Source organism: Seriola aureovittata, chromosome 1, assembly GCF_021018895.1.
Source record: "Seriola aureovittata isolate HTS-2021-v1 ecotype China chromosome 1, ASM2101889v1, whole genome shotgun sequence".
Taxonomy (NCBI): Eukaryota; Metazoa; Chordata; class Actinopteri; order Carangiformes; family Carangidae; genus Seriola; species Seriola aureovittata.
The window spans coordinates 1,294,061-1,312,251 of NC_079364.1; the positions used below are offsets into that span (position 1 = coordinate 1,294,061).

At 45.1% G+C, this 18,191-nt stretch overlaps 1 protein-coding gene across 1 annotated transcript in view; it reads right to left on the bottom strand.

Annotated features, from left to right (window-relative positions):
- tspan4a (tetraspanin 4a) overlaps window positions 1-17,037 on the bottom strand; it is a 126,836-nt gene extending 109,799 nt beyond the window's left edge. The window contains exon 1 of the mRNA XM_056373294.1: window positions 16,849-17,037. The gene's annotated coding sequence lies outside the window, so the exon portion shown is untranslated. The remainder of the gene's footprint in view (window positions 1-16,848) is intronic.
- Between the last annotated feature and the right edge of the window lie 1,154 nt (window positions 17,038-18,191).

Genomic DNA, 18,191 nt, shown 5'->3' on the forward strand with positions numbered 1-18,191 from the left:
CCTTCGTGCAACATGATTCAGCTTTAATTACCGTTGTTAACTGTGATATTTCATTAATACATTCATTCAACATGAGGATTTTTATGAGCGGACTCTAAACAATTAAATAAGCATGAAAAGCCTGTGAGCCACCTATTGTTCCATGGCATCTGTTTAACATGTAATTACACAGCACGCCAAACAGAAGTGATGTACATGCAAAGAGTATGGATGTGGGCGTCAGAGAGAACGGCTCCACACCTTCCTCCATTCGTTGTGGAAAAGAGGAATGAAGACAAGGAAAATAAGTATCTAACCATTGTTGGATGTTTTGCTGTTTGGAAGCTGGTTAGTTTCAGGGCTTTAAGAAGAAGCTGCTCTCTGCTGACCCGTCCACCCACAGCCGACGCATGGCGTACATTCCTCTTAAGCAGAGAACATTTACTTTTGACCTTGTAGGTAACAGATTGTGAAAAAACCAAAGAGAAAAGCTCAAAGCTGCTCTTGTCAAGATGTTTTATTTTAACAGCTGATGAAAGGATGTGAAAGGAGGCGCTCGTCGCCCTGTAGCGTCCCTCAGCTCATGGTTTCGGTTTTCCAGCCAAAACAACGAGCAGGTTGTGTAAAGCGGCTTTTTAGAGCATTTTCAGTGAAAACTACGGCGGCCCTGAGAGCTCAAAGAGAAGCTGAGACGTGGTCTGTGGAACAACGAGCTGCTGACTCAGCTGATGATTCTCTGTGGGCTCATCAACACACATTGTCACATTGTCATTGGATGTTGGTTATGAGGCTTAATGGCCGGAAAGAATAGTTTTAAAATTATGTGGAACGCTATAAGACGCTTTCAATGTCATGTGAGTGTGGGAAAACAACAACACACACGGCGAACGCCTCCGTCAGTGAGAGCTACGGCACAAATTTGGTGCCAAGTTGGGGCTGATTCCCTTCTGCTGTTTGGCTGTTTGCCCGAACGTTGTTGCTGTTATTTGCTGGTCGCTGGCAGAAGTCGGTATTTCTTCCAGAGAGGACAGCGACTGTGGTCACCGTGAACGTTTACATCACACATCTGAAAGGTCTGCCTCTTTTGGAAGAAAAACTTGAGATGAAACACCTGGATGCTCACCTGCCGTGAGATACTGTTATAAACCAAACCGCTGTTAAAAATAATCATGATTCATCCTGGAGCGGCTCTTCAGGAAACATGGCAGACTGCAGGCCTTTGGTTTCTGTGTGTGTTTCTCCGGGGGGATGGGACCTGGTTAAGAACAGTCTTTTAGGATCTCCAGCGTCTTTCTGAGAGGATTACCAGACATGAAAGCAGCAGGAGTCAAAAACAAAGCAGTAATATTGGGATTGTTTAGCAGATCAGACACAGCCGCCCAAACTGACAGAGCAAATAAACAGAGCCTCAAGCTGAGAGCAGGTATGAGCTCAGTGGGATTATCACCTGAATTTAGCTTTTCTATAGCGCATTATATCTGCTGCGGCTCCATCACCCCCCCACCCCCGAGGAAACAGCATTATAGATCAGGTGATGTGTCTGTGCTGTGGTCACAGCTTGTTTCAACTGCCTTCAAGTGGCCCAAAAAAAAAAAAGAGAAATCAGTTCATGCAGGTTTAAAGTGTCATGGATAAAATCATAACAGCGACTGAGCTCCCATGTCAACACGGCCAACTGCGAGACAACTGCCCGAACTCCATCCTCTCAGACAAATCACTTGATACGGTTGAAATCTCCAGAAAATGCTCGTAGGATGACCTTGGAATTGTTTTGATCTGTTGCCAGTGAAGCCGGAGCCCAGAACATTTTATTTTTCATCTGCACCTCACAGCTCCACTGTTGCACATGATCCTTTCTCACAGTGAACGTGGCCACTTCAGTCTATACTCTAATCCCAGATACACATCTGTCTGCTCCTCTGTGAACTTAGTCCCCAACAATGCACCGTTTTCTCAGTTTGAGGAGCATTTGCAAAGAAATCACAGCTTTGTTTTCAGGAGATGACTTAGAGACTGAGGTCCACTGACGTTTCCTTCGCTCTCCTGTTGCACATTTTATACCTTTATCTTTCCTATTGGTTCAAGTTTTCTGACGTCACACACACTTTAATCTGAACAGATCTGCTCATGCATAAATGAAAAGAAAATATCTGAGAGCTTGAAGAAGGTGTTTAATGGAATAACACGTGGCTCTTGGTCTTTTCATGGGATTTGTTGGCCGTAAAAATAAAAGAAAACATGGAAAGATGTCAGTCTTATTCTGTAAAGAGTCATTTGCTGAACAGGAAGTGAACTTGTGGTCCTTGTGGGTTCCTGGTTGTTGAGTGTTCAGTAGCAGCAGGTGGAGGGATCAGCCAGACAGGATGGATGTGCGTCCTCAGCATTTGTTTTGGGGCTGGTTCAGACAGCCTGAAGGCAAACTACCAAATTACAGCGAAGGTGAACTGAGGAAATTGAGCTTTAATTATTTATACAATTTTTATAGCACAGGCTGCCTCCATGGAAAAAAACCCTGCTAATTAGTTTTGAAGTTGTTATCAGTGAGTACGTGTCTCCTCATGCTCTCAAACAAGACAACACGGGAAGCAATGCATAGATCTAGCTTTAATAAAGCATCTAATTATATCAGTGACCATCATTTTCATGTATATTTTAAGGCTTGTCAGCTTGTGATTACTGTACAAACACTAACTCAAACACAGGTTAAATATAAAATAATGCTTAATTATTAAGAGCAAAGAGTCTTGAAATATTCATCCATTCTAGTTGCTGCACGTGGAGCTGTCCCTTGTTTTTCAGGAGCAAATCAGCATTGTGCATTATTTGTGAGAGTCACGAGCCCCAGGGGGAAAACAAATACTCTAAACAGGACTTTGAATCTACTTTCAAAATAACACAATCACTAGTACAATTTTGCTAAATGGGTAAGTCAACATTAGTGCTCATTAGCAGCATTTATGAGCTTTAAAAGAGGTCTGGTAATCAACACATTGATTTACAAATGAGCTTCCAACAGGGTCAAAACAACTGTGACCAAACTGCAGATGCATCAGTAAAATCAACGGCAATATTATAATATATCAAGAGGAACAGTCCGGAAAAACAAAACTGTGAAACACAAACTGCATCAACAGACTGAAGAACAGCAGTAACTGAAGAGAACCAGGACTGGAGCCAATATAACCAACCTTTGTAGGCGACGGGGTCAAATTATGATTATTTTATATTTTTTCTGACACTGAATATTCTTCTGCACACATTACGTCCCCTTCCATCACGTCTGTTGTTGTTTGTCTTCTGCGTAGCTGACGGTTAGCGCTGTTTTAGCATCTTGTTGTTTGATTGTCATTAATTAGTTTTAACGTTGACATTTGTGCAAATTACACTTTTTTTGCCAAGAATTATAAGAGTGTTAATACCATTGTCACATCTGTTCATTTCATATAATGAAAGCCTCAGCCAGCAACCAGTTAGCTTAGCTTAGCTTAGCTTAGCTTATCTTAAGCAGAAACAGGGGGAAACAGCTAGTCTGGCTCCACCTACCAGCACCTGGTAGGTGGAGCACCTGTTTAATCATCACAAAGAACCAAAGTGTAAACTACAGATCACATCAGCTGCAACGCTCGTAAACATCTGGATGTTCTGACCCATGAGAGGGCGTGGCCTCTTTGAGTGACAGGTGGGGGAGCGAATGCTCGCCACAAGTCGTCACGCTCCGAAGTCTCAGCTCCACAAACGCCCCTCCTCTTTGCTCATATTTGGATCAGCTGGGAGTTAGGGGGCGGAGTCACACAGTGCCAAGAGGGCGACGGCGGAGCAGCTCACTCTGTGCTTCAAAACCGCTCTTCAGAAACCTGTGGGTGACGTCACAGAGGCGACATCCATCTTCATTTACAGTCTGGGTTTTACACCCATCTTCAAACTCGGCTTTCATTTTGATCTCAACTACACACCTGACACACACACACACACACACACACACACCTGTGATAGTTCAGTAGGACCTCATTCAGCCATGATGACCTACACACACATTCTCAAGGTGAAAACAGCCACTCACTGTCACAGCTGCTAGAAATTCAGGAGGTTACTGGTTCCACATTCACTCTAAGAGGAAGTCAGAGTGTCTCTCCTGTCCATCTCGCTCCCTCTTCAGATAGTGTTTCCATCCCATTACACCGGTGTTTGCCGAACCAGCTCCCTCTGCGGTTAAGGTTACATTAAGGTTAGGTTCAAGTTCAGCGAAGGAAAACATCAGGCTGCTGACAGGAACAGAGCCGAGAGAATCCCAGCGGCCGACAGACACAACAAGCCTCGCAGCGCCGCTTCGTGGCGTCCGGCGTCACGTTACCTTCCGTTTCCTGCCCCTGTGCTTCCATCACAGGTCATTTTGTGGTTTGGTTATTGTGGGATTAGACTAGATTGCGTCGGGTCTTCTCAACTGACGCAGTGACTCGTCGTCTTGTAGAGTGGATGAATACGTTACTTTATAGGATGTGAAAATTCACTTTATCACGTATTCTGTCGAACAGCGTCCCAGGTTAATGGTTAATATATCCACGTCACTGTGTGTGTGTGATGATGGTCGCAGGCTGGTGATTAACATGTCCAAGCTGTTATCAAGATAAAACAGTGGATGACTGGCTTCCATTATTTACACTTTGTGGCTTTCTCATTAGTCCAGTTCATGTGATGTAATTACCCACACACAAGCAAACAACCAGTGTCTCTGACTTAATCATTCTTTTCCCGCTTCACAGATTGACAAGGAAACGACATCCAAATTGCAGCATTAGTCAGCCGCGGCAAAATCATGTGTGAGGAAAATATCTGTAGCCTGGCACCCGACGCTAATTTAAAGCTATAAATACCTGCATCCGTTCATCTTCGTCAATATCTCCATCAATTCATCAAACATTTGTGCCGTATGTGGTGTCAGCGGCTTCATGACCGATTCTGATCTCTGGCCCACACCTCTGAACAAACCTCCGCACCTGCGAACATGATGTATGCACATGTGTCACATCTGAGATTTGCATTCTGCCGCTAATCCGTCCCAGCAGGAAGGTTATTACCCCGCGTGCCAGTCAAACGCTGCCCAAGAACACACAGATATGGCGTCAGTGTGGACGTGTATTTATGGACATGAAGGGAAGAAAAACCCCCTCAGGAGAAAACACACATCCATCTATTTTTACAGACACAAGCACATATCACACACACGTAGAAAAACCAGCTACGCCACATGTGCAAACCACCGCCAGTGTGTTGACATCAAGACAGGAAGTTGACAGGCTCACACATACAGTACACGACTCCCACTCTCAGATTATACGCCTCAAACAAGAAAAGAGAAAAAATCTTTTCACACGATTCTGGTTTTAACGAGATTGTGTTTGAGCGAGAGGATCCGGGTAAAACTCGTCCGCAGGTGGAGTCGTTTTAAAGGTTTACTCCACCAGTCTCTGCTGTGGCGGCGTGTCCCATGGTGTTCAGTGAAGAGCCAATTGGATTGTCTCATTTCAATGCCACACACACACACACACACACACAACACACCACACACTGACTTTTTATCTGACTCGACTATTAGATCAATAGTTTAAATCTGATTTGTGAAAATCTATTTTCCTGATGTCAGAAATGTAACTTCGCCTCCCAAACAGTCTTTTATTCTTTTATTGTCCCGTCTGCGTTGTTTATTTCACAGATTATATTCACTGCAAGTAGAATCAGTCCCGCTGTTATCACCCCGAGAACATAATGGATGCTTAAGTGCTTAAATCCTCAATGCATGTGTGTGTGTGTGTGTGTGTGTGCGTGTGCATGTGCGTGTGTGTGTGTGTGTGTGTGTGTGTGTGGGCATTCAGGAAGCATCGCACTTATCAGCATCTTTGAAATGACAATATATGTATGAAGATTAATAAACACGCTGATGGTTTTATGTCTGCGGACGTCTGCTGCTGAAGCACAATGAGACGCTCTGACTGTCTTTGTGTGAATATGTTCATTTAGCTGAACGTCTGCATAATGCGCTGAATCTAATAATTTGCATTTACTCCAGTCACTGTTGTATAATTTCCTTGAAATCACTGAGTGTGCAGTAATAAACAGGCAGAACGGTTCAAATGAATCCACTGTTTTCATTCTTCTACACACACACACACACACACACACACAGACACACACACAGACATCTGTCCTCCCTCATTCACAGCCGTACAAGAGTATCACATCAAAACACATGCACACACACACACATCTGAAGTCCCAGTGTGAGTAATCTCATCAGAGGAGTGTTCAGACAGGTGGCTGTGTGTAGGCAGACCTGACATGGAGCACCAGAGAGATAACCAGTGATAAAGTCCCTGGAGCCGACATGAAACAACTTGGCAAGCCACATTAATTGATGCGTGAGTGTGTGTTTGTGTGAGCAGGTATTTGTGTTGGCGTGCGGGCGTGTTTGAGCTCCATCTTTTCCTGAAGGACCTCGGCCCGCCGTGTTCTCCCGAGGCCGTCGATCGTGTTTCAACACAGCACAATGCAACGCGCCGCAGTGCGAGACCCAAGGGCGGCGAGATGCAGCTGTATTCAAGCTGACAGGCTGCGAGCAGCTGGAGCTGGTAATGTCTGTTAATGTTAGAATCAATACATGCGTTTGTGTTAGAAAGTATGAAAATAACTGTTGCAGAGTGGCGGCAAAGTCACTGCGGCCCGAGGTGAAGGATGAGCTTACCTTGAGCAACTTCTGCTATAAAACTGACGAGGCTGAAATGGATTTTAACGCCACCAGGAGACCTGCCGCTCGCCGGCTGCAACACGATGACACAAAGCATTTCTTTAATGGATCCCTTTTGTGCTGATGTTTCGTGCGGGTGATGAAATAAAGGGCCGAGCTAAAAACCTGCTCAGATAAACCTCGCCTGTTTTCACAGTAGCTAGCCATAATTTGGTAATCCTTTGGTGACTGTTTGATTGTGTTGCTATGGTGACGTGACACAACCGGCACAACGACAACGGTGACTCTTCATCAAACAGCAGTTTGGAGAGTCTGGTTGTTCACCACGTCGGTCGCTCCGTTCAGTGATGTGGTGGCGTGAGCGTGAGTCCTGGCGGAGGATGCAGTAATGATGATGTCATCGGGGAGCTAGCATCAGTTAGGGTTAGCATCACATATTTCCCACTTCATGAATACGACTAACTCTGAAACACAGACGCATTCGCAGTTAAGTTTTAATATATTGTCTGTTTATTCGCGCTCCAGTGACTGTGTGAGATTATTAATGAGTGGATGCCAGTAGTTTGCTCTGCTCAGCACAAGAGACACAGACGTGAGTCAGGATTTAATTTAATATATTTGGTAGTTTTTCTCACTCACATTTCTTTAGAATCAGTCCTCTGAGCTCAGACACAACATGGATCCAGATGTGCACCTGGTCCAGCAGAGGTCGGCCGGCGGACAGAGGTCAGTGTTGTGTAGTAAATGATTTGTCCACAGAGAGAGAGAGAGAGAGAGAGAGAGAGTGAACAGGATCACTCCCTTTAAAGGAGCTGGTTACCAAGCAGCTGATTGGTTGTTGTGTTTTCCTCTGCAGCTTTTTCTTTCAACTACAAAACGTGACCATGAAAAAGAATAAAAACATCAAACAGGCTTTCATATCTACCTCCTGTTGTTCAGACGTTACACGCCGTGTTGCTTTGATGCGTAGTAATCACAATCTATTGTAATAGGTGTTTCTATCTGGCACACCTTGAAGAACCGGCCGTAGTGGATATTGTTAGGATTTCTTTACAAGCGCACAGGACGCCTCCGCCTCCAATCATCAACACGACTGTTAGTGGAGCGTCTGTGATGTGGTGAGACAGCGGCGCTTCATTATGACTGCGAGCCCGGCGAAGGTAGGCGGCGCGCTTTGAATGGAATGAAACCAGCCGGCAGATTGTTAGGTGTCGGCCGGATCGGCGATATGCTACGAGGAGAAAAAGAGAAATTGGAAAAGCGAGCACCTGATCTGTGAAACTGTTGTTAAGACTGTCAGCTGTTTAAAGCCATGATGAGAGGGAAAGCCTGGCTGTGTGTCCACAGGTCACATGGGCAGAAAGTAGATTTCCATCGTTCATCTCTTCTAATCTTTTCTTCTGTTTTCAGTCTTTATTTTTCTTACTGTGGAAAAGACCAACAGGATGTTTTTCTGTCTCTCTGCACTTTGCACCTCCATCTTGTTTATGGCCTCAAGTCGCAAAATATGTATTTGATTTTGAAAGGGCTGAGTCACTGATGGGCACTAACAGGAGAGAGCATTTATCAAGCTGTTCTCAGCAGCAGCAGCAGCAGCACTGGCTGCACAGAGCCCCCCCGCTGCATACACCATTTCTTATTCTTACCAGTTCAAACAAAGGTGGATTTTGTTCTTTACTTTTGCTCCTGAAGAAGTAAAGAAGTAAAAAATGATCAAGGAATCTGAAGAAAAGGAATAAACTCTGTCGGGTAATACTTTTCTTTCACAGATTTGTTGTGTTTTATGATTCTCCCATGACGCCATGATCACACTCAGATTGCTCTGGCTTGAGTTGCTGGAAACATCTGTGATAACGTAAGAACACAAGTCAACAACATGTAGAGCATCGGTCCGGCTGTTTTTACTGTGGGATAGTTAGAGACTGTAACTTTAAATTGCAGAAGGTTTCATCTGATTTATTTTCTCCCACAGAACATTCAAATACATATTTCATGTAGATATGTTTTTATGACGTTATATTTTGATTTCCAGTCTCTCCCTGAGCATCATGCAGCTCTGCTCACCACAGACTCGTTCAGCCCCCTGTGGCCGACCGCCACACTGCGAGCTGGAGCTCCACCGGTCTCACCCTCATCAGTGGGGGGGGGGGGCTGTGTCAGCTCCAACCACAGGAGCCCCAACAAGCCACTGCACCAGAAACAACCAGGCTGCCCTCTCTTAATAAGACTCCCTGTTCCGGCACTAGAGGAGCAGCAGTGCACGACAGGATGAGCCGTGTTAGCTTTCGTTGTGGATATCAGACACAATGTGCGGCGTTATTAGTGATTCTTTTGAAGCACTAATGAATAAAAGCTGCAGAATGAGCTCATGACGGAGCGCTAGGAGTTAGTAATATGCAAACAAGTGAAGGTGAAGTCAGGAGTGATACCACAGCCTGGACAGATAAAGCAAACAGACTGTAGCTCCTCTCCGTGAATAATTCATGGAGGAATTATCGGGTTATTAATGCGAGGGCTATGACTTTCTGTTTGTTTTTTCTCCCTCTGTTTTAAACGTTTGTTTTTAAGCTCTCCACTTGACGAGCGCGTCGGCACAAATTAGTTGTAGAGAATTTACAGCGAAACACAGAAAGCAAACATGGTGAACGAGGCGGGAGAGCGGGAGCAGGAAGAGGAGAAACACACCTCCAAGTTTTTCCAATAAACCTCCGTCAGAGCTGCGGAGCCTCTGTCAACAACACTCTCCAAACTTCCCCCGTAACGCGTCCTCCACCCAAGTATCGGGTAACCAATTCCTCCTGACTTCCGACAGCTTTGTTTCCATGGCAACTAATCCGCAGGCTGTGGCAGTAAAGAAGTACCTTGTGAACTTTTCAATGAGAACAAGTCACCGTGGACTACGGTGTGACAGACTGTGAATGTTAATTATACCACAGACCTAGATAGGAACACAAACGCGTTCTGTCCTCCGTCACTCCTCAGGTGAGACGTGACGTCCGCGTGTCTCCGTCTCAAAGCGTTTTTCCAGAAGACAACGCTGCGACTTCCTTTGTCTCGTCTACACGCACAGATGGATAATCAGACAAAGGGCCTCGGGGCACAGGCGGGAAAAGCCTCCTGCACGCCGGAGGGGGGGTGGTGTATTTGTTTGGTGTAGTTTAGTTTCTCTCTCTGGGTGTTTGTCGTGTCTCTGGGACGGTGAAGCATCGCTTTGTTTTCCTCTCTCTCTCTTTTTAGTCTCTTCAGGGCATTTTGCACATTTTCATTCTGCGTCTGTGGCCAACAGTCAAACTGATGCTGCGGCCCAAAGGCCACATTCACCATAACCAGACGTGTGTGTGTGTGTGTGTGTGAGTGTGTGTGTGAGTGTGTGAGTGTGTGAGTGTGTGTGTGTGTGTGTGTGTGTGTGTGAGTGTGAGTGTGTGTGTGTGTGTGTGTGTGTGAGTGTGAGTGTGTGTGTGTGAGTGTGAGTGTGTGTGTCTGTGTGTGTGTGTGTGTGTGTTGTGTGTGTGAGTGTGTGTGTGTGTGTCTGTGTGTGTGTGTGTGTGAGTGTGTGTGTGTGTGTGTGAGTGTGTGTGAGTGTGAGTGTGTGTGTCTGTGAGTGAGTGTGAGTGTGTGTGTCTGTGTGTGTCTGTGAGTGTGTGTGAGTGTGTGTGAGTGTGTGTGAGTGTGAGTGTGTGTGTCTGTGAGTGTGTGTGTGTGTGTGTGTCTGTGTGTGTGTGTGTGTGTGTGTGTGTGTGTGTGTGGATTGGCCACAATAGAGCAAACCTTACAAAGGGCACAGTAATCAAGACAACAAAAGCCTCTACATGAGGGTTAATTACAGAGCGGGGACAATTATCGCTAACAGGGACTAATGACGTGTGGCATTAGCCCCCGTCAGCTGTTGGGGGATATAACCTGATGAATCATCCCGAATGGCAGGAAAACAAGATGTTCTGTTAGTCAGCGTTCTCGATGTGACATATTAAGAATATGGCAAATCAAGAAAATGCAATAATGAGTAACAGTGAGGAGGGAAAAGGTCTGTGCAGCTCCCAGCAGCTGAGAGGAAAATAAAGAGACTCCATGTTCGGGCCTTTCTGGCTGATCAGGATAATACAACACGGTTCTGAAGGTTCTCTTCAACCTTAACATCAACTGAAAGGAATTAGGACGTTTCATGTTTGTGCTCTACACAACGAACCCACCAATGTGAAAGTGTTTCGCTTTGGTTTATTTATAGTTGTTTACAAATGAATTAAAAATGATAAGCTGAGGCGTTTTGAAGTAATAATTATTCAAAGCCTTGCAGTGACACTTCACATCAGGGCTTCATTCAGTTTGCCTTGAATGTCTTTGAGATTTTTCTGCAGCTTGAACTCGTTTGTTGAGTAGTTCTCTTCAAATAGCTGCACATGGTGTAAAACCAACCACATCATACGTGATGTCGCAGACGACAGTGAGCAGCTACACGTTCATTCACCCAGAAACAAGCTCTCCAAACAAAAGTTTAACAGTACGCAGCAGGAGGGAGAAACTACAAGTACATAGTTTCTTCTTAGTACCAGACGTACAAACACACAGAGCTGGAAAAAGAAGAAAAAGTCCCTGCATTGGTGCATTGGTCAGGAGACGGATGAAGAGTCAAAGTCAGAGCTCCTTTGATGTGATAGGAAATCTTAACAAGAGGACGACGCCGCCACCAAGCAACAACTGGGGAGGGGGTCACATGCCAGCAGCTCGCAGCCTGCAGAATACCAGATGAAAGAGTCTGAAGGCACCAGGCAAAATTATTCTCATTAACGTTATACCAAACAACAAACCCAGCTTTTTAACTGTAATGAAACAGCTGCATTAAACGTCGCATAAATTATCCCAATGTGTGCGTTTGTGTTTGGTGCTTCCGCTCAGATGTCTGAGGCGACGACGTCAGATCAAGAGAAGACTGATATGAAATGACAGCAGAGTTGTGCGCGGGAATCGGAGGCCTCAGCTCGTTGTGGAGTTTCAGCTCCGCACACAGGAAGTGCATGAGGACCAGTCACAGAACAGACCGGAGCGGCCTCAGCACCAGAATGTGAAAGAGGTCGAGCGATCGAGCCAAAAACACAAGAGCACAGGCTTGAATGAATCCCATTCAGAGAGTCTGCAGTGTCTTGAAGAGGCTGTTCACTCCCTGTCGAGCCGGAGAGAAACTGCTGCATTTTCTACTGTTTAAAAAAAGAAAATCCCCAAAGATTTTACACAAAGATGCATCTGAGAAGAGCCGCGGATCATTCAGCCACAAATCGTCTCTATTTAAAGGGGATTTTTCATTTTTCATTTTCTTAAATAAATTGGGGAAAACAAAGAAAAATTATTGCTGCATCCAAACTTTCATCATAAGATATTCTGTGTCAGTTGTCAACCACTAATCCCAGTTTACTTTGTATTCAGTGGAGCACACTCGAGGACGATACGGGGTTTGGAAACTTTCTGAAGGCGTTGTACTTCAGATCCAGTAGACAGATGCTCTCCATTTTAAAAGTCATGAACATTGATTTTCACTCTGAGGCTATAGCATGAGCCGCGTCCGGGGAGTCGGCCTCAATAAAGTTAGACTAAATCTATTAGGATCAGCGTGGACTGGCCATGAGTGGCTGCCAGAAATGAATGTAAATGAGAGCGAAGCTCTTGGAGATGCTGCATTCAGCGCGGGCGCTCCGATGTGACAAAAGAAAATATTCATATCAAGAAAAGAGCTTGAGGAGAGGAAGCTTTGTGAGGATTCCTACAGATTTAAAGAATTCACCGTGCAGTGCAAAATGACATGTTATGTAAAGATCAGGCTGCAGTTGCACCACCAACAAGGCTAAAAAGAAGCAGCTATATACAGAATGTAAATGCTTGCTGCTATTTTTATCGCCTTCAAAGGAAACTAAGGAGTCTAAACAAAAGCTTAAATGCAATATATGGCTGAGTGTGGCAGCTACGAGGAGTAAATTATGGTGGATGGAGCAAGATAAAGGGTGTGAGCCGGGGAGGAAACATCAAGAGAATGTAGTGAGGGGAGGGAAGAGAAAAACAACCTGCTTTGTATTTTTTTCTGTGTTAAACTGGGCGTGAGACTGGGAGTCAGCGGCAGAGAGGGAGTGTGGTTGCGGCTTGTGGTTTTCTCAGCAGCGCTCTCAACACGGGGGGAAACAGTGGAGACGAAATAGACCCTTCAGAGCGTAAGAGGCCGTGTCCTCGCGTCCTGAGAGGACAGGCTGAAAAACAAGAGAAGAGGCATGTGTGACATCGAGCATGTGCGGTGAAATGCAGATTGTTGTTGCTGTGACTGTGTCTGTCAAACACACTCCCACTGATTTCCCTTTCTTATCGTTGAGGGCAACTTTAAACAGATCTGCTCCTCACACGACCCACACGGAAACAAGCCTCACGCCACATGGATTTATAGACACGCTCCCACACGGTCTCCCCGTAAAACCCAATCCTTTCTTTCTTTCTTTCTTTCTTTCTTTCGTTACGTTAAACACCTCCAGCAGTAACAACCTGATATCCAATCTCTTTTCTAAAGGCGGCAGCTTTCTATATTTTCTAACATCTGCAGTTCCTTAATTTAACCCACCAGAACCATTAAAGTTTAATCTCCCTGTATCTTATCTCATACTGGCCCAGTAATTAATTAATATTGGTCTCAGTTTCATACCTGCTGTGGTGAAGTGTGCCTGTAATTAATTGTCTGCAGTATAGTGTGTAGTGTTTAAGCTTTATCACAGGATAACTAAATCTTTTTTCTTTGTTTCACATTGTGTTCTTGTCGGACACTGGACTCCCGTCCTGTATCGCCGCCTCGTGTTCCCTTAATCCCGATTTCCCTGAAGGGACAATACATTTTTCATTTCTGTGACGCTCAGAATCAGAAGCTACAGACAGCTTACACGTTGAATGTTACCATAACATATTTTTTAATCCTACGCTTCACAGCCCTTTCTTCTCCTGGTAGCGCTGAAGAAAAGTGAGCTGCGAGAACATGAAGGTGAAAACTGCAGGTAGGAAATATACTGAGGGAACAAAGGGAGCGGGGACCGCCCGAAAGAAATGAACTGAGGCCACGCAGGACGGAGGGAAAACTGGGCTAGTGAATTCAGAGCAGAGCACACACACACACACACACACACACACACACACACACACACTCACACACACACACACACTCACACTCACGCACTCACACACACACGCACTCACACACGCACACACACACACTCACACACGCACACACACCTGCAGGCAGCAGCAGTACAATGCAGCCTTGTTATATCCACCTTCAGTGGAGTCAGTGTTCGGGGCAATTATCCAGAGAGCTGCCACACCTAGAGAGAGGCCCACGACTCGGCCACTGAGCTGTAGCTGGACAAACGGCACCAGCTGTTTCACTCTAACCATTAAAAAAAACAACCTCTGCTCTCAAACCTTTTTTTTACTGCTTCCTTCAAAATATCTCGAGGCCGTGAGGCTTGAAGAAAAAACACACACACACTCCCAGAATGATAAGTTGGTGTATTGGCACCCGGCTTTGGTCTTGGGCGAATAAAAGTAAACAGAGGGCAGCTGCCAACTGTCCCGAGCCGTCAGTTCAGCCGCGCTGCAGATGATGAAATGTGGGAGGACGTGGGGGGAGGAAGTTGCCTCCTTCTCTTTACTGTCTCTGTGCACATCCTGGAATGTGTCAGGGCAGTCACAGGCTGTCACTGTGAGCCGCCAAGAGCAGCCGCCGCCAAGAGCAGCCGCCGCCATGAGCAGCCGCCGCCATGAGCAGCCGCCGCCATGAGCAGCCGCCGCCATGAGCAGCAGCCGCCATGAGCAGCAGCCATTAGCTTATACATACAACATGAGCCACCAGCCCATTTCTAAAGGGAGAATGTGCCTTAAAGAGTTTTATACTGTTGGATTCATCAGCCTGTGACCTTCAGTTCAACACTCATTCACTCATTTATACATCTGTCATTTGTGCCTCTTTTCCTTAAAGCCGCCTTGTAAGTTCCCGAGATGACACTAATAATAATAATAACGATAATTGTAATAAAACATTTTATTTATAAGTGCCTTTCAGGACGCCCAAGGACGCTTTACAAAACATTCAGAAGCATAAACAAGATAGACAGTGTATGAATGAAATAATGTAATATACACAATATACATATATATATAGATATATCTATATCTATATATATATATATAGATATATATGTATACATATACATGATCTATTGATTGGTATTGATTATCAATTAATCTCTGAGTTTATAAAATAGTAAAATACTGTAAGGGATGTGTCGATGCCATCCACTGGATCGGAATCAGGCCCGATCCATATTTTGCTGCGTGGATCAGGCGTCGGTCAGATCAGTGGGTGTCACAAGATTTTGTTGCCACGGTGACGACAAAGTTACTTATGCTATCTTAAATAATGCCTTCAAAAGTATTTTTGTTTGTATTTATGATAAGAAATTGAAAAAAGAAAGACATAATATTTAATAGGCTGTAACCATCAAATGTTTCGTGTTTTACTTTATAAATGAATTGATGATTCATTGATTATAACCGCTGATTGATGAATCAAGTAATTATATCATTACCCTAGTCTAATAATCAGACCACTGCCATTTTGTTTTTTTTACACCCTTATTAGAAATGAACTGTTTATTTATATTCCACTGCTTTGATGTAAACACAGTTGCCAGTTTATTAGGTACACTTAGCTAAAACCCAAGTGTCTATTAAAACAGACCTGCAATAAACTTTCCAACATCCGTGAAGGTTTTAATGTTCATTTTATAGAGTGCTGATTGATGAATCACATTTATAACATGGACTAATAACCTGATGGTAAAACACAATACAGCTCAACAGCACCACAAACTACACCCTGCTAACGGTGACTGTTTCAGGCTGTTCAGAGCTGCTGTATTACACTGCAGCTGTTTTAGCTAAAGTTTACTTTCTAACCCGGGAATTGAGTGTATGTTATAATATTTATTTCTGTTTGAACTGCTGAAGAAAGAGGGAGATGTGAGCAGCAGATTAGAGGTCTAGAATGAGGCTTACGCTAACCAGCAGCTTCTACAGGAAGGGTGTCAGCCTTTAGTATTCAGATGGGTTTAGTAGAACACACAGCAGCTTATAGCTGCACATATTTTGCACATAAAGTGACATTTCTCACCCTATGACAACATATTCCTCCACATATGACAGCAGAGAATCAGCTGAAAATATAGACTTTATCAATAAAAAAACAGTTGTTTAGCGTGGCTGTTGTTGAAGGACTGAGAAATGTTTGTGCTCTCAGACGTCACTGATGCAACAGCAAGACAAACACCATGAGACGCAGGAACACAAGGAACGTCTCCGTCTGTCTTAGGATGGATTTCTCTTTTATACAGCCTTACTGCCTTCGTTAGAGTTGAGATTAATTTTTAATGTGCCACATGTAATATGGAACAGCTTCATCTGGGAGGATTTAAGACCTCTGCTAACCTAACATAAGGGCACATTGTATGGCAGCGGATTCCTCTGCACTCTGCCAGCCAGCCGTGGCTTTGAGAAGTCAGCGAGGCCTTAAGTTCCTGAAACCCCTCCAGAAAAAAAAGAAAACCTTATGGGAGGGAATAGCTTGAGGAATGGTTGGTATTCTGAAATGTTGTTCTTCTCCACAAGTTTATTTCTGTCTTTCATCGAGGTCCAGGGAAAAACATTCCCCCAGCCAATCAGAGAGCTTCGTTCTCACACATCACCACGTTTCCACAGTCACCACGTACTGATGAGACTACTGATCGTAAAGGACAACGCGGCTTCATAAGCAAATCACACAACTGGTGAACAGTCAGCTCAAGTATGATTAGTCTAATCCCTCCGTTAAGTAAACCAAGTGCAACATTCATTAACCAATTCACACAAGATAAATGAAACCTAGCTGTGGTTTATCCCTCTAATTAGACAAACTCAGCTCATCAAAGCTCCAGATTTATCAAATTAAACCTCCGCACACTCACTGACATCTGCGCTGGAGCTACAATACAAAAGGAAGGAGAACAAGTGAGAAAAGAAAAGTAGAGAAGAGGAGAAGTCTCTCCTCTGGACAGACAAACGTGAAAATGACTTACCTCTCACTTCTCTCACACTGCACTCTCTCGCAGCCGTCCCTCGCCGTCCCTCACCGTCCCTCACCGTCCCTCACCGTCCCTCAGTGTCTGACAAAACTTCCCAAACTGTTTCTTACCACAGGCTCTCTCTCTCTCTCTCTCTCTCTCTCTCCCTCTCTCTCTCTCTCTCCCCCTCTCTCTGTCTCTCTCCCTCTCTCTCTCTCTCTCTCCCCCCCCTCTCTCTCCCTCCTCTCTCTCTCTCTCTCCCTCTCTCTCTCTTCTCTCTCTCTCTCTCTCTCTCCCCCCCCTCTCTCTCTCTCTCTCCCCCCCCTCTCTCTCTCCCTCTCTCTCTCTCTCTCCCCCCCCTCTCTCTCTCCCTCTCTCTCTCCCTCTCTCTCTCTCTCTCTCTCTCTCTGAGTGAATGGCGGTGTGAGAGGAGCGGTGTGTTGCAGAGAGCGTTTGTGAAAGTTTGTAAGTTTTTTTTTCAAACTTTTTCAGATTTTTCTTCCACTGTGTGACTGTTGATGAGTTTGTGCTTGTTTTGTCTGTCATCAAAGTTGTGTGAGTTGTGTATTTGTGGGATTATTTGTGTTTTTGTTTGGCGGCTGCTGCCGCGGCCTCGCGGCCGAGCATGGCGGCGCGAGGCGTCTCCGGGTTGGAGAAGCTGACTCGCCGTCACGCCGTGAAGCTTTCTCCGGCTGTCGGTGTGTCGGTGGAGGACTGCAGCCTGGCTGTGGGGGCAGTTGTGGGGTACGGCAGTGTTAAATCTGCCTCCAGGATGAACAGTGCTGTGGTTATTTTTCTGGACAGTATTGATAAAGTGAACGGGCTGGTGGAAAGTGGAGTTGTGATTAAAGGAACTCTGACTCCGGTGCTGTCTCTGGTCAGCCCCGCTAAAAAAATTATTATTTCTAACGTACCTCCGTTTCTGAGGAATGAGATGCTGGAGAAGGAGCTGAGCCGACACGGACAGTTAGTGTCGCCGATCAGACTGATCCCTCTCGGCTGCAAGTCTCCGCACCTGAAGCACGTCATGTCTTTCAGAAGACAGGTGTTCATGATCTTAAAAAACAATAACGAGGAACTGAATATAGTTTTTAGATATCGCATTGAGGATTTTGATTATACTGTTCACGTGACTTCTGACACTTTAAAATGTTTTGGATGTGGAGCGGAGGGACATTTGATCCGCTCGTGTCCAGAAAGAGCGAGTGTCCGTCAGGCTGCTGCGTCTGCAGCAGAGACTCCTGTTGGAGCTGAAGGTCCAAACCTCACAGAGACTCAGGGAGCAGCAGACACTGACCACAGTGTCTCCAACACTGACCAGAGGCATCAGGAGGAGCTCAGTGTTCAGGCTGAAGGAC